The following is a 17,851-nucleotide window of genomic DNA, read 5'->3' on the forward strand; positions in this document are numbered from 1 at the left end:
CAGTAATAGATGAGTGCAGAAACCATTTTTTCACTTATTACAAACAGAGTGGGGGAACTCTGTGTCTTCGTTCTCTACACGCATCAGTGCGACACTGTAATACTATTATACAGTTGCATCAAGTCGCGGAGGTCTAAGAGTGACTATACAAAAAGTTCCCCGAGCTACATTATCCTCAGAACATGATTCGTTTTTAATTGTGGAAGTCTAAAATTGCTGAACTCTCTTGGTTTATTACTCTGTACAATTCAGAAAACACACAGGAAGAGAGTCGCAAAGTTATGTGGAAGTGATGTTTTGGTCCTGAGGATTGGTTAGGTTAATTGTATTTTATGCATGTTTTCTTTTGGTCTGTCCTTTATTTAATGTGCATATACGTGAAAAGTCATATGTTTGACTGTACCACATTATTAATTAAAAAATAAAATATTTCTTTTTCTTCTCGCAAACCTGGGCTGTTGCAGAAACACAGACTTGGCAGCAGAGTAGAATTGAATGGACAATGCAGTCTAGGTTCCGTTTACCCTTCACACTACTGCCTGTACTTGGACCTCTACTCCCTCTCTAGTCTTGCCATCATAAAACAATTGTTGAACTAACTGGCGTAAAGCTGTCTTAAAATTGTATTGGTGATTTATAAAGTGCCAACATGCAATAAAATACACTTCAGAACACAAAGATGGAAATAGAGCCAGCGGGAAAAATGAGACCAGGCCGGTGGTGGGAGATTCATTCCCTGTCCACCAGACGCGACTTTCCTGAAACTTACAGTGCTAAATATACATTTAAAGCTGAGAGGGCAGATGTGCATAATTACTTAAGCAATAAACTGCGTTGGGCGGTGGCATTACCGGGCCAGGTAATGCCCTGGGCCAGTTAGAAGCCTGAGTGAAGCAAGGGGTTTAACATTAGCCTGGGGCATTACCTGCCCCACTAATGCCCCCACCTGAAAGGGTTTATTGCTGTTAGCATCCCAGCACATTTTCTCAGGATACCAATAGTTTTCTTTTTCAAGATGAGAAATGGAGTGTTTTCCGTTTCTCGACTTGAAAAAAACTACAAAACAAGCTGGCCGCCATGGATCAAAGTGAAGTGAACTCCACATAGTCCCTTCTCCCTTTCCATGCTGGCCCATTGCCACAACGGAGCTGCATCACGTCGAAGGAGTGCAAGGTAAGTGTGGATGGGGTGTGGGTGAGTGGGGATGTGGAAATTGGGGTTGGAAGGAGGAGAAGGGGAACGCAGGGTGCACTTTCCTTAGTACCGGCGGGGAAGATGGCGGCCTTCCGCTTCTGAGGCTCAGAGTGGGTGTTTTACCAATTGGCAAAACCCCCTTTCAAAGCCTCCTCGTTGGCTGGGAGGCTGCAACCCGCTTCGTCCCCCAGCCATGTACTAATAATATGTATGGTTAGGTGAAGTTGGATTGGTGGTTAGGTGTCATAGTGATGTAGCATTTCCTGTTTCAGGTGCTTTCTAAGGTTACAAGCGTCATCATTGCTTTTAAGTTCAGAGACAAATTGCTCCAGAGCCTGGGACCTGAGTAACCTTTTAATATTTCGGCCCTTTCTTCCAGTCGCTTAGTGTATTAGATAAAGCACCTGAAGTTTGAATCTTTCCCAGAAAGCAAGGCATTGTAGGGTCATTGGGCCTCATTACAGGTTCGCTGGTAATTCGGGTGGGTTACCGGAAAACCCTTCTTACCGTCTCCACCGCTTAATATGTCGGTATTACCAGGCTTTTACGGGTGGCGTGGCGGAGTGATGGTAAGTTCCCATTCCCATGCAGTGCCATAGGACTCAATGGGGTGGGATTGCTGGAATCACCGGCACTGGTATTACCAGTGCTGGTGATTCTGCTGATTGGGTCCTGAGCTACCGACAGGTCAGGCCTGCCGGTAGATCAGTGCCCCTGACTTGTGCTTTACCAGTCTGGAAAAGTGCCGGTGTCGGAATTACCAGCAATTTCTCTGGCCTTTTTTACGGACCAGCAAGGTTGTAATGAGCCCAATTGTATGCTAAGGTGGTCTTGAGATTTAAGCCCCATTATCAGTCTTCCAGCTTTGTTTGGATCAAAATGGATATGTCCAATAAGGTTTGGAGGAATTCCGAGTTGCAGTCTTTGGAAAGGTTAAGGGCTTGTACCAATTTTATGTTGTTGTTCATATTCAAACAGTGGATGATTTGTTTTGGTAGGTGCGGGAGATAATGGGTGTTGCGATTGAGGTTGTTAATCCTGGCTATACAACATGCTTGGGTACCGAGTAGGAACCACTGGTTCTTGGCATTCTGGATGGCAGGAGTCATTTCCCAATTTCTCTAGCCGCTTGAAGGGTCGTATGGTTGGCATGCATGCTTTGCAGGCAAGTAATGTGCTGAGGCGGTAGCAGCCTTGATCAATACTATTGTTAATCATTCATTTCAGCAGAGTGCTATTCCGAAATCCTTAAAGAGGACATGATTACCCCTCTGCTGAAAAAAACATCCCTGGATCCATTCCAATATTCAAACTACAGGCAGATTTCAAATGCCTAATTTCTGCATACAATAGGACACACCTGCATCCTCAGAGCTACAAGCCTCATTTGAGGAACACAAGTAGTTGGGAGTCAAGAACTCCGGCTTCATGCCTTTTAGAGGTACAGAAACCACATTTCTCGACGTGCGGGATAATTATCGTCAGTTTATAGACCTGATGGATCTATAAGCTGGTAACAGCCTGAATAGTCATAATCAAGGAGGGATCCACCCCCTCGTTTTGTTGAATAATGCACAGAGGTTGCTAGTTAATAGAGTCAAAGGTGGCTCAAAGATGCAGAAAGCTCAAGTAGGGTGGCCCTTTGCTAAGGTCCACATAACTAGCCATAAGGAGCATAAGTCCCACCCAATCGTCCACTACCCCTGCTCCTTTCCAGTCTCTTGGCAGTAACGGGAAAGTATAGAGACTTCATCCACCCAACCTGATACTCTGGACAACAATACCTGGCCAAAATGAAAGAAGCCAATTAATCTGAGCCTGAACATATGATGTTAAAAAAGACCCAAGGAATCCACCTAAAAAAAAAAGCAATGCAGAGGGTTTCAAGCTCTTACTTTTTGGAATGAATGACAACATTACATGATTTGTCTTTCAAAAGGACTGAGTCTTTCTAAGTGGTTGTTCAACCACCATCTACTGTGTTGCAGAGGAAAGATGAAACTGGGAAATAATCATCTGCTGTAAGCTATAGAAAGAGAAGAGAATTTGGACAAAAAAGAAACAGGCCTTAAATATAGCTGTTCTGTACAAAGATACAAAATGAAGATGACGACGACAATGCACCAAGTTCCCCAAGCAAACGACGCAAAGTCATTGCTGCAAGTAAGACTACATGTCAAGAAGGAAAGAAAGACTCCACAAAGCTCCAAAAGGGCAGAACAGAAGGACATCAAGAACTATCTGCATAAAATCTCTCAAAACCGCACTTCAGACCTTTTTTTATTATAGTGCGTTAGATGTCTTGTATCCTTTTCGCACTCACATAATCAAAGTAAATACAAAATATACAAAATTTAAAATACATTCATATTCATAAGTACATGCACTTCATACAAATGCCCTCCACGAGGGACTATCTTAAAACAACTTAAAGACTGTCCCAGTCAGCTTTTGTTATCATTTTACTTGCCACCTCCCATACATGCAATGCCGCAGTACTTAATACTAATTACTTGGCTTCAAACAATTCACTCCAAAATGTTTGTTGTTTGTTTGTTTATTTATTTCTATGGCACATCATACCCAGGGGCAGCTGGGCGCAGGCAGAAAGGATATGCGAGGCTTACAATGTTACAGAAATATACAGAAATATACAATTAAGATAAAATTATAGACATATGCAATTAAGGATTACAGGAATGAGAAATATACAAAACTTTACACATAAAAATATAATATCTATACAAAGGAGTGAAATATACAGATATATGTAGGGCTGTTTGTGGCGAGAACAAAGGCCTCAAGCAGGAAGTATCAGTATCTATACAGAGGTGTAAAATGTACAATTAAGTACGGGGGTTGTTGGAGTTCAAATGACTGATGAGATTCCTTCTAAAGTGCAGGTAGGGTTGATCGGCTCTCAGGTTGTGTGGCAGGGAATTCCAGAATGTGGCGGCTTTCACAGGGAAGCTGTTACCTCCAATGGTGGAGAGTTTGAATCTCGGAATTATCAGACAGTTGGAATTGGTAGTTCTTGTTTTTCTAATGGATGACTTTCTCTTAACTTTGTCCATCAAATAGCTGGGGGCAGCATTGTTGAGGGTTTTATGGGTTAGGGAGGCCAACTTTAGTTTGATTATATTATCGGTGGAGAGCCAATTGTGTTGGCGTCTGGTAGTGGAGATGTGTTCTCTTTTATTAATGCCGAGGGCAGCTCTCAAGGCATTATTTTGTAGGATTTGTAACCTATGGGTAATGGCTTTGTTAGCACCGCTATATAGGGCATTACAATAATCGAGCCTGGAGAGTATGAGTGCTCTTGCCAGGATCATGCAGCTATCATTAGAGAGGAATGGTCTGCCTGCTCTTATTAATTTGCAGGTGTACGCAGTGGTAGATGCTAGTGAGTTGACCTGTTTAGTGAATGACATAGTGGCATCCAGGTAAAAGCCGAGAGTTTTTACCTCCCTGGATACTTTGATAATGTTGCCGTCTATGTTGAATTCGGCATATTCGAGGCCTAATTTGTTGATATTGGTGGGGGTACCCAGGATGATGAGCTCTGTCTTGTCATCATTCAGGCATAGGCCATGAGATGCCATCCATGCCTGAATGATGAGATACACCCTGTTCACCAACTCTCTGTCCTTACTGTGATCCCCTGAAAGTGGGAGGAGAATCTGAGTGTCATCTGCGTAGTTGGTGTAGGTGACACCCAGATGATCCAGATCGTCGAACAGAGGTTTGGTGAAGATGTTGTATAGTGTGGGGGAGACGCATGAACCCTGCGGGACTCCACAAGTAATAGGAGAGGGGTCTGCTGCTGCTGATGGGGAGAAGACTCTCATTGTTCTCTCGCTCAGAAAGGATTCAATCCATATGATGGCTTCTGGGGAGAAATGAGTAGCTGAGTCCAAGTGTCTGCAGAGGACCTTGTGGTCGACAAGGTCGAATGCCGGGGAGAGGTCAAGTAGGAGGAGGAGTGCTGTTTTTCCCTTATCCCTCAGATCATCAATTTGGGTCTTCAAGTCAATGAGGGCTGTTTCCGTACCGTGTAGTGGACGGAAGCCTGATTGTCTGGAGCCTAGTAATTTGTGTAGTCCTAGGAATTTTTGGATCTGGACATAGGCCACTTTGTCCAAGATTTTCAATAGAAAGGGTACCGTGGTGATGGGACGGTAGTTAGTGGGGATGAGGGGATCAAGCGTCTGCTTTTTAAGGATGGGGAGCACCCAGGATTGTTTTAAGTTGGAGGGGATGCTACCTGAGGAAAAAGATGCGTTTATAAGTTTGGAAATGAAGGGCGATAGGTCTCTGGCTGCGTCCTTGATTATGTGTGCAGGGCAAATGTCGCCTTTGCAGTTTGAGGGTTTGAGAGAAAGTATTATTTTCTCGACCTCCAGGGTGGTAGTTTTAGAGAAGGAGAATGAATTAGTGTGTGTGCTAGGTAAAACATTAGGCGGGGGTTTGGGAGGGTTGGTGAGATTTAAGGAGTCTTTTTTTAGTTGAATTTTATTTTGTAGGGTGTTTATTTTATCTGCTAAAGCCTGTTGGATGTCTGCGCACCAGGTCTGGTCCTTGATGCAGGTGTCGGGTGTGGCGATGGGTGACTCAAGTTCCTTCAAAATGGAGAAGAGCTCCTTCATGCTTGAGTTGGAATTGGCAATGCGGTTGTTGTAGGAGTTCCGTTTAGCTAGACAGATTTCAGCTTTGTATTGACGCGAAATCGTATCTAGAGTGGCTTTCTTTTCACTTTTCGTTTCCAAGCAGATTCAAATTTTCTCTTTTTTAGGCGGAGGGCGTTGAGTTCAGGTGTGTACCCTTTATTTAAATGGGTTTTGGGCTTGCTGGTGCGAAGTTTAAGTGGAGCAATTTTGTCCATGGTATTTAACATAATTTTGTTATATTTGTGAACTAGTGTGTTGGGATCTAGATTGTCTGGCAATGCGTTTAGCGTTGGAAGGATGGCTGGGATGATTCTTTCTACTGTTATATTTTTCCTATTCCTTGTTAGGCAGGGTGGTGCCAGTGGCCCAGTTGTAGTAGGTGGTCTGGAGGTCAGTAAGTTAAATGAGACCAGGGAGTGGTCGGTCCACGGTAGTGGTGTGGTAGAGGAGATGACCGCTGAGCAGTTAGCATCAGCAACCCAGTCTAGGGTTCTTCCCTTCAGGTGAGTGGGTAGGTTGACTTTTTGTGTGAGTCCGTGTGATGAGATAGTATTGGCTATGATGGGGGCATGCATGTCTGCTGGATCGTTAAACCCTAGGTTGAAGTCACCTAGTAACAGTAATTGTGAGGTGGGTTTCGCATTGTTGGTTAGTAGGCTATGCAAATCTTCCTCGAAAGTCCCGAGCGGACCAGGTGGTCTATAGACCAGGTGGATGGTGCAGGATTGGGTGTTATTTATAGGGAGTTTGGCAGTGAGGGACTCGCACGATTGCATGGTTTGAGTCGGGGCTAGTCTGAGAGCTAAACTTTCTTTAGATATGATGGCGATGCCGCCGCCACGGTTGCCCACCCGGTCCTGCCTGGATATGGTATAGCCATCTGGGATGGCCAGCATTAGAGACGGGCCTGCTGCATTGTGTAGCCAAGTTTCAGTTAGAGCGATAAAATCTAGTTTGTCTTTAATCATTAGGTCTGCTATATCAAGGGCATGTGCGACCAGTGATCTTGTATTAAGGAGAGCTCCTTTATAGGAGTGTTCTTCTGTTTTTTCCGGGATGTTTGTATGAGAGATAGGTTTGGACTTAGTTATGGGGATGGTGGGACATTTGGTGGTAGGTGGGGCAGACGGGTGGTTTAGGGGGATGGATTTTCTGGTATGGTAGCCTTTAGTTTCGTCTTTGGAATTAGAGAGGAGTCTTCGGGGCGGCTCATATAGTTTAGAGAGTCTAGCGCGAAGTTTGTTATTTCTTTCGGTAGTAGGGCAAGGCCGGAAGGCAAGGGTTGTTAGTCCTGACCTGCAATGATACCTTGGGCCAGAAGGGTCAAGATAATGGCTGGCTATGTAGGAATCATTAGGAGGACTGGTGGCTAACTGAGAGGGGGGGGCTCCTGAGTCGGTATCCTGAATGGGAGTATCAGGGGATGCGAGCGTGGCCATCGCACAGAGGGTGAGTAATACAGTTAGCATTTTCTGCAAATCTGCGCTGGCGTTGTGTGAGCAAGGCGGGAAAAGCTGTGTAGATGCTATCTGGGAGATGGGCAGGTCCAATATGGTAGGGTGACAGTCTAAATGTCCAGATGCAAGTCAGTGGAGTTCAGAGGTTCAGTAATGGCTAGGTTCTATGCGCCGTGGCATGGCAGATCCGATCACGGGGTACTACAGTACAGTGGTAAAGCAGGGGATAATGCAATTCAATGGAATGCCAGTTAGGGCACAGGGATACTGTAGTACAGTGAAATGGCAGTTTAGATCAGGGGATAATGCAATTCAGTGATATGGCAGTTCAATAACATGGCTGTTCATAGCCGGGCAAAGTGCAGATCAGTAATGTGGCCGCTCAAGGTAAAATGCAGTTCAATCACTAGCAAATCAATTCAGGGCAAGGCAGAATACAAATCAATAGTGTGGCCGCTCAAAACAGGCTAAAATGCAGTTCAATCACTTGCAAATCAATTCAGGGCAAGGCATGATGCATATTCGATCATGTGACCGTTCGGATCACGGAGATAACGCTGTTCAGTAAAATGGAAGTACCGATCACGGGGATAGTGTCAATCAATTACCTTAAGAGGTTATGCAGAGTTTGGTGGTAGTCGACCAGGGGTCCTGGCTAGCGGCGTAGGCGGCTTAGGACAGGCACTGTGCCTTAGAGCGAGTGCCTTTGAGGCGTGGGCCGGCTCTCAGCCTGCTGGCTTGTGATTGGCAGTAAGTGGTGGTGGGGAGCCAATCACAGCACGCGCAGTGCTGAGAGGCCGGATAGGAGGCTGTAATGATGGCGGGCGGCCATCTTGAAGTGAGGTAAGCCTCGTGGCTTACAATGGCAAAATAATGCACTCCGGTGCAGACCTGGGTGCTCAGGATGCAGGAGGGGCAGATGGGCAATTGTGAGGGATGGCGCTAGAGTGGGAGGCAAAGTCGCAGTGAAGTTGCCTCAGGATGCGGGTGCGCTCGAGTAGCGCAAGAGGTGCCTACCTTTCTCCAGGCAGGGTACACCAGTTGCCTACTGCTCCTGCAGTAGGTGGGGGGAGCTCCTGCTCCTCCGAACGAGACGATCTTAGTATCAGAATGCGGTTTGCAGTATTTTTCATATGCCCGCTTGTAAACTGCTCCTACTTCTTCACATTGTGTAAGCAGATGTCTAGCAGACTCAGTGGTTCTCGCACAAAGTCTGCAAAGCCTTTACCACTCCATGTTTTCCAACACCTTGATTGTTTGAAGCCTGACTGACGGGATGAACCTAGTCATTGTCGGGTATCGCTTCCTTATCACTTCAGACCTTTTCAGCACCCCATAATGATAATGGTGCCCAGCCATATTGGGAGGCCCAAAGAGCGGAAGGAACTGATGATGATGACACATGGCGGGTACGGGTATGCTGAGGGGTGTCAGAATCCTTGACACCAGGGGAAGAGCCCACTCCGGTTCCACCACCTTTCTCCAGAATTAGGGAAACAATCTCAAGAGTGGGCAAAAAGGAGCTAATAGAATGACTTTTACCCCATCTCTACTGATCTTTCACAACAACATGGGCAAGGAAGGAAAGGGAGAAAAGGCAAAGAGCAGCCCATGAGTCAAGGAAACGAAAGAGCGTGTACTCCGGATATTGGGATGCTGGAATACATGCCAGACAGAAGAGTATTGTCTCAAGAGATCAAACACTCCAACAAATGAGCTAGAACATGTCATGATGCCTGCCCCCGGAAGACCAGACCAGGCCCAGCAGCCCCGGAAGCAGGCATCATGCCATGTTCTAGCTCATTTGTTGGAGTGTTTGATCTCTTGAGACAATACTCTTCTGTCTGGCATGTATTCCAGCATCCCAATATCCGGAGTACATGCTCTTTCGTTTCCAGCTACCCCCAAGGACGTACCTGATTTACCATGGGGGTACTCACCTCATCTCGGGTCGGCGCAGTCAACTCTGCTTCATCGCCGTACCCTGGCCCCTAAGGGGAAAACCACAATAGACTTACCTGAATCTTACCAATTGCCATTTGGAAATCTTCGAGTGGATTAATCGGCAACCTGCAAGGAATCGGACAGAGTGAAGATCAGACATTTGAACTCTTATGAACAATTGGACTTTAGAGTCAATACTGGAACTCACCAATTCCTCTACGCCAGTGAAGTAACTGGTCATCAACGCGCCCCTGCGGTCGACGCAGGATGGAGAGCTCATCCTTCCAAACCATCAGGTGAGACTAAGGAGGGGACATCAAGAGTGATCTGTGGGAAGACAACGGGAGTGGTGAAGGTGGGTTGACACTCAATTCCACGGGTGGTTAATTCCCCTTCTCCTTTGCAGAAGAATATTCCTGCGAGCCAGACAAACTAGGCAGAGCGGGCCAGTCCAGCAAGTCATCTCGGCGCTACACGTCACGCTGGTGGAAACAACAGCGGCCCAGTTCCGGTCGATGCCCCCGTGGGAACCAGGTGAGCGTAACAGAACGCAAAGCCTACCCACAAATACCCACCTGGGTGTCATGGAGACCTCGGAAACTGATCACTTGGCCCAATTATTAGGGGAATTAAGGGCCAAAGTGCATTCCGCTCGCCAAGAAACCAATGCCCTCAGGAGGGAACTGATAGTGTCAAAAGAACGAACTGATGAGTTGGCCAGGCAACTATTACAGAGCCAGGCTGGACAAACACCTCTACCAGGACTTGGGGCAAGTCCAGCTCCTGTACTATCGAGTAACCCGGTGCAGATAAATTTACCTGGAGCCGTTCCTTTGGCTCCGCCTGAACGCTTTGCCGGAGACCCAAAAGGGTTTCCAACATTCATGAATCAATGCCGCTTGCACTTTTTATGTAGACCTGGAGCTTTCCCAAACGACCAGGCCAAGGTAGCCTTTGTACTGTCATATCTCAGCGGAAGTGCAGCGGATTGGTCCATTCCACTAGTTAACCAGGATGACCCGATTCTTCGAGATTTCCAGGGTTTTCGAACAAGCATGGAAAGACTATTCGCCCGACACTCCCGAGGACAGGCTTTGGACAACAAACTTTTATCCCTACGGCAAGGTAACCAGGATCTTTTATCTTACATTGCAACTTTCAATAGATTAGTAGTGGAAACCGAATGGCCTGAAGCCAAGCGAATCACATTATTCCATCGAGGACTTCGGGGAGAACTCAAAGATGTTTTGGCCCAAATCGTGAACCCGCCTCAAGACTGTGCTGAATATATAGACCTAGTGGTCCAGCTCGATCACAGACTTCAAACCAGGAAGGCTGACCGAACCAAGTTTGAGAACAGGGTGTTGGTTAAAACCCACGTAAGCTCCAAGGGAGTAGATGTCTCAGAACCTATGCAAATCGGGGGGGGGGGTTAAAGGACCCTTAACCCAGAAGGAAAGAGATAGAAGATGGCAACTGCAATTATGTTTATATTGCGGAACTACTGGTCATTTTCTTCGGAACTGCCCTGTAAAACCACCCAAGAAAGTCATAGGAGCAGCAGACGAAAACCATGTGAAATCTGACTCGGGAAACGACCACGCCCGGCAAACGTAGAGGTCCGCTTGCCGAGCTTAAAGAAGGACACTCTGACCTCGCATTTCACCATACCCATGGTCCTTGTAGATCCAGAGCAGCCATCACGCATGCACGCGGTAAAGGCGTACGTAGACAGTGGAGCCAAAGGAAATTACTTGGACTGGGAATTGGCTACCAGGATGTTAATGTTAATGTTAAAAGTCATTTGTACCGCGCACTATCACCACCGGAGTGGTCCCCTGGCGCTCTGGCGGCTCTGAAAGAGGGAGGGAGGTGTGGGTTAGTGGGTGGAGGCTGGAAAAGTGCAAGAGAGCAGTGATGTGCTGTTGGCAGCCTCAGCCCGGTGGTTCCGTCGGCTGGGCCTGGGGTGTATGCGGCCGGTAGTCGTCGTGTGTTGATGTGCGAGTCTGTGTGTGTTTTGTTTTGTTGTTGCAGTGTAGTGAAGTTCTTGCGGTTTGCTGCGCTAGAGGTTTGTGGTTGTGTTTGATTTGGAGTTTGAGAGGTGTATGCAGAGAAGGAAATTGTTAGTGGTATTGGTTAGTTGGTATCTCTATCCTGGATTGAGCCAGTTGGGCTCGTGTAATCTTACACGGCGGAATGCTTGTATGCCCTGTGCCTCAGGAGGTATGTGCCCGTTTTTGCATTTGAGGCCGTTGAGGATTTAGCTGTCCCCTCTGCCCGCTGAATCTATCTCTCACCCGCAAGACCACGGCCGATGTTGTCACCACTGTAGATGGAACGGAAATTGCCTCTGGACCCGTAACTCATTCCACTGCAGAGATGACATTGCTGAGTCAAGATGGGCATCGAGAGGCTATGGTGTTTGACTTAATCAAGGCCCCACAGTTTCAGCTGATACTGGGGATACCTTGGTTGGAAAAACATAATCCCTGTATTGATTGGCGAGAGAAGAGACTAACCTTCCCAGAATGTGCTCACACCTGCTACCCAAGGAAAACTCAAAACTCAGTCCTGGCCCCAGTAATTCCAGTAGCCATACAATTACCTGTTGAATACCAAGACTTTCAGGATGTCTTCCAAAAGGAACAGGCAAACACCTTACCACCTCACAGATCGTATGATTGTCAAATAGATCTTGTACCTGGAGCACAACCACCTTGCAGCAGAATCTATGCCCTTACGGAACCCGAAAATCTCCATCCCAGTTAGACATAACACCTACCCCTTGGCATACCTTGTCATTAGACTTTATCACGGATTTACCCCCGTACCAAGGTTACAATACCATTCTAGTTATTGTAGATCTTTTTTCTAAAATGGCCCACTTCATTCCTTTAAAAGGGATACCTTCAGCTTCAATCCTGGCCAAGGAATTCCTTGAAAATGTTGTCCGCCTGCATGGCTTTCCTTCAGTGTTAATTTCAGATCAGGGCAGTCAATTCATTTCACATTTTTGGAGGAAATGCTGCCAACTGGCACAAATTGATGTTAGGCTTTCGACCAGTCACCACCCTCAGACCGACGGTCAAACGGAGAGGACCAACCAGACTCTTGAACAGTACCTCCGTTGTATGCTACATCAGTCTGAGGGGAATTGGAAAGACATTCTGTGGATCGCAGAGTATGCGTACAATAATTCCGTACACTCAGGAACTGGACAAAGTCCTTTTTTTACCATTTATGACCACCATCCTCGAACCTCGGATTTGAACTCACCCCAGCATTTAGAGATGCTCCCAGTGGACCATTGCCACGTGGTTATTACACAAGCCTTCAAAGAAGCAACCATCCATTTGCAAAAGGCTAAGGAAAAATACAAAAAGGATGCGGATCAGCACAGAAGTGAAGCTCCTCAATACCAAATAGGGGACCAAGTATGGTTAGCCACTAAGCACTTACCACTCAAGGGGACTCGGACCTTTAAACCCAGGTATTTGGGACCTTTTTCTGTCAAGGCAATTATTAACCCAGTGGCCGTCAAGTTGGACCTACCTGCTCATATGCGAATCCATCCCGTCTTCCACGTGTCTCTTTTGAGGCCAGTGCAACCAGGAACTAGGCTAACCACTCCACCTGAACCTATCCTCATAGACGGGGAGCCCGAGTTCGAAGTCAAGAATATTTTGGACTCAAAAAGAGTGAGATCAAAACTCTTTTACCTAATTGACTGGAAAGGTTATGGTCCGCAGGAAAGGTCTTGGGAACCTAGTGACCACGTGCATGCACCTCGTTTAGTGAAGAGGTTCCATCGGGAATTTCCAGACAAACTACGGCCAAGGGGGAGAACGACTTTAGGAGGGGCCTTGAGGGGGAGTGCTGTCATGATGCCTGCCCCCGGGAGACCAGACCAGGCCCAGCAGCCCCGGAAGCAGGCATCATGCCACTTGGAGCATGCCCAAAAGCCCCAGTTAGGGGCTGTTTGGGTGCAGTCCTGGAGCTTATGGCGCCAGGCTCATAAAGATAAAGTCAGTCCTGGCGCCATGGGCGACAGGCTCATTATTGATAACTTACCTGAAGCAGACCATGCTGCATACTCACCTGAGGCAGACCATGCTGCATGAAGACTAAAGCCAAATGAGGCTTAGGAGGGACTATTTTACTGAAGGGACTATTTTGTTACTTGGGTGGGGCTGTGGAAGAATACTTACCTGGAACTTCTTCCAAGGCTATTTAAACCACGCCCGGACAGCCACTCGTGCTTCGCGTTATTCTGCTTGCTGCAGCGTAACGCTCACTGTGTTTTCAGCAGCTCCAGTCTTCAGCCACGCCCGCTTCAGTCCTGGGACTCCTGAAACAAGAAGAAAAGAAGGATAAAGGTTAGAACAGGAGTTTTAACTTTAATCCTTACCTGAATCCTGATCCATTTCGCCACAGAGCTGAAAGACAGAAGTCTTTGCAGCATCGCTTCGCATTCCTACGGCGCCGCGCTGAACTCACCTGCTTGGTGGTACTGCAGCATTCCATCACGCTCTCTCCATCTCGCGGCCGCCCTCCGACACCTATGGAGTCAAAGACAGCAAGGTGAGCAAGGGGACTCTCTAAGGCTATACAAGCTACCCCCAAGGACTTACCTGATTTACCACGGGGGGTACTCACCTCATCTCGGGTCGGCGCAGTCAACTCTGCTTCATCGCCGTACCCCGGCCCCTAAGGGGAAAACCACAATAGACTTACCTGAATCTTACCAATTGCCATTTGGAAATCTTTGAGTGGATTAATCGGCAACCTGCAAGGAATCGGACAGAGTGAAGATCAGACATTTGAACTCTTATGAACAATTGGACTTTAGAGTCAATACTGATACTCACCAATTCCTCTACGCCAGTGAAGTAACTGGTCATCAACGCGCCCCTGTGGTCGACGCAGGATGGAGAGCTCATCCTTCCAAACCATCAGGTGAGACTAAGGAAGGGACATCAAGAGTGATCTGTGGGAAGACAACGGGAGTGGGGAAGGTGGGTTGACACTCAATTCCATTGGTGGTTAATTCCCCTTCTCCTTTGCAGAAGAATATTCCTGCGAGCCAGACAAACTAGGCAGAGCGGGCCAGTCCATTCAGTCATCTCGGCGGTACACGTCACGCTGGTGGAAACAACAGCGGCCCAGTTCCGGTCGACGCCCCCGTGGGAACCAGGTGAGCGTAACAGAACACCTGAGAGGAATTAAATATTCTACAGCCGGATGCCTCATTGACTATCCCTTTGAAACTGCCTCAAATCCCATTGTAATCGGCCAAGGGAGAGAGTGGATGGGAGTGAGTACCTCCCCTTGACAGTTGAAATAGGACGCTGCCCTTTCATTGTCTGATCTGACCTACTGTACTGGAGACCTTTGAATTTTGTGACTGAAGCCCCGGACAAATGCTAATTAGCTCCTTCCAATTGGAGGAATGTCAGCTATCCCACATTTACCATATTCTTTCCGACCTGGCTCAAATGGTTACCGCCACTAATGGTGGGGAAGGGGAGAACTGAACTGCCTTGCACTGTTTAAATACATGTTGAAGTAGGAGAATGGGATAACACCCTTCCCCCAATCTCATCCAGACCATGGCCTAGGGGATCACGCCTGCAACATGGACCAGCTCGACTAGAACAACAGTCATAAGTATTCACATCATTAGAGATGCCATGACGACATAGCCAACATACAAGAACACACGTGCCACCATGCACACTGGCCACTCACACACCAACCTACACGAAGAACATACTCACGTAGGGGACTGACACACCCACTGACGTGCATCGTTGTTATTTTTACATAGGCCTTCTACAGCTCCGGAGAAACGCAAGACGCATGAAGAGCTCGTGTACATGCTTGCTGACGCTTTTCCCAGCCACCCATCATTATGACGACACCACCATGTATATCTGGTGCTGCCTGTGACACTCTGTCGCCCCGCAACCTACATACTATGGATTATGTACCGCCACCCATGAACTAGGCCGAGTAGGCCGCAAGCAAAAGTCCCAGACAGGAGCCTCGCCATGAAAATCCTCTCAGCGACAAGAGTACAAGTGCTGACCATGCAGAACGAGCATCCAATGAGAGCTCACAGCCAAGGCCACAATGTTGCAACTCGCATGCCGCGAGCCCAGCGCCAAAGTTACACCTGTGAGTGCCAAGCCTTCAGAGGCGAAATACAAAACTAATGCTCATAATTCGGCTCCAGCTACGGTCTCTCCACATGTGACCAGGCCGAACTGACAAGGTGCCAAGCTCACGAGACAGACAGTTGCCAGGGTCCCACGTTTGGGACACAGGTTGCAACAACGAAGCGGCAAGATGGACACCTACAGCAATGGGAAAGACCCGCTCACAAGCCCATGAGCAGACCTGTCTGTTGTCCGCACAAACACATAGTTGCACAATTGTTGCTAATGACAGGTACACCGCGAGCTGGGAACAACGATGGTCCCAGGCTTGGGGGCTCGCGAGAGAACCAATCAGAACACAGGGGAGTTTACTACTGACACCAGTACTCTTAGCCAATCACCAAGGGTCCCCCTGTAACAATTATAAAGTAACAACTGTTAGGGACAGCCCAAGTGTACCACCTGATCCGTCCTTATCCACTAACATTTCTTCCCATAGGGGACATATACTAACCCTACCACTCAGGGACCCAATCCAGAGTGGCGATAGGTTTTGTGACGTTTTTTCCCAGGTGACGCAAGTAGCACGTCATACTGCTGTAAAAAGGGCCTGCGAGCCCCACTAACGACGAGAGTCTCATCGGATGCATACGAGCCGAGACCCATCCCCGACGTTATTACAATAAACAGCAGTACTCACCCTGCTTCTTGTGTGTGTCTCATACTCCTTTTGGGGACCCAGGAGGAGTTGGGGCCTCCCCAGCCCGGAGGTCTGCGGACGGCTCTGCCGGCCCCGGGAGAATCACCCCGACAATTTATTTATTGCTTTTATTCTGGCACAGAGCCATAAAAGCATAACGATTCATAACACATTCACATAACACAGTTCATGACACATTTTCATAACAAGACCTAAAACCTTGATTACAAAGTTAATGGTTCTTAAAATTCCTAATTTCATTTACTATCGTTTTTAAAAACGCTGACTAACTATAAGACACTAAAGCACAAAAGCTAAAAAGATACAGTTCAATGGGGTAGACAAAGTTAAAGGGCCACAGCTAACATGATTCTAAAAATATGTATTCAGTCAAAATTGGCAACAAAGATAGAAACTTCTCAGTGCATACAGACATTTTAGTCGTTTTCAAATCTGCATTAGTGTGCTTCTGTCTCCTATATCTAAATATCCAACTTCTGGAGATGTAGCGTGAAGTTGCAAATACCACATGGGGGTGGGTAGAGAATTTACAGACGCATAATGCCTCACTAGTCTGGCACAGCCCTTCTGTTATAAAAACAAACTGGGTGTAGATACATTCGTCGGAGTTTAAGAGAGTTTTGGCAAGTCAGGAGGAAGTGGGTGACCGACTCGTATGTGGCCCCCACACAGCATTTGAGCCTCCATAATTTAATAAGAGGTGCCAGGGGCAGTATTCCCAGCTTAATCCATAGGAAGATTGCCCTTACAAAGCAGGGGAGTTGCTAGGTCTGGAAAAGACCCGGGGCTACACTAATGTCAGAACTGTCAGGACTGGGGGCTAGCTAGTCTTTTGGCTGTAGCTCCTGAGGTGCTATCCGGGGCTACAACCAAAAGATCAGGGGCTATAGCCCCCCTAGCCCCGCCCCTGTTGCAAAGTATAGATAGACACACACACACACCAATCGTCGCTGCAGGTTTGCAATCTACTGAGCATTCTGAAAGTCACTGATAGATACCCTCCATCATCCACCAACCCGCTGCTTCAACCCATGTGCACCGACCAGTTCCGAACAACTAAAATATCCTAGCTATTCCGCCCGGTTCCTCGCCTGCAAAACCATGAAGCGTTCTTCTTGGGGTACAGCTATTGCTTTCGCTATGAACATACCATGAATTCATAGCTAACTAGATGTTTCACCAAAAGTAAGCTTTAACAGAACCATCTAATCTGCGCATTTCGAACCCCGTTACTTCATTCCCAGTCTGCAAATCACTTTTGCTATTAATTTTGGAATATATCATGTATTCATTGTTCGACAGACACTGATGTCAGTCCTGGGCCACGTGCTTCTAAACTGTTTAATTTTGTTTCCACCATCACATACTGAAGGCATGTGCTGCTGGGCATGGAACACGGACGTGTGTAGTTTATTTTAAATTTTAGAAACTAGCAAGGTTCAGATTAAAAAATGTAAGGAAAACCTGCTATATTATTTAATTACAACCATGCCTTGATTTCAGTCTAGCTGAAGATGACACGGTGTGTCCTTTGTGTGTGTCACACACCCATGCCATGCTTTTCGAGGTGAGCATGCTGGTATGTGACTGACTTTGCCACATGCCTGAGGGGCTTTCAGAGAGGAAGCTGACATGTACAGAACAGTGCTCCAGTGCCACCGATCTTTCAGAGCCCCCGATCCCGAATGTGACACATTCTGCCCCAGCCCT

At 47.2% G+C, this 17,851-nt stretch overlaps 1 protein-coding gene across 1 annotated transcript in view; it reads right to left on the bottom strand.

Moving 5' to 3' along the window:
• The window catches only part of B3GNTL1 (UDP-GlcNAc:betaGal beta-1,3-N-acetylglucosaminyltransferase like 1), a 2,124,914-nt gene that overhangs the window by 584,130 nt on the left and 1,522,933 nt on the right, over window positions 1-17,851 (bottom strand). The gene's annotated exons all lie outside the window — the stretch shown is intronic.

The sequence above is a fragment of the Ambystoma mexicanum genome, chromosome 3q (genome assembly GCF_040938575.1).
Source record: "Ambystoma mexicanum isolate Mex_15411 chromosome 3q, UKY_AmexF1_1, whole genome shotgun sequence".
In the NCBI taxonomy this organism is placed as follows: domain Eukaryota; kingdom Metazoa; phylum Chordata; class Amphibia; order Caudata; family Ambystomatidae; genus Ambystoma; species Ambystoma mexicanum.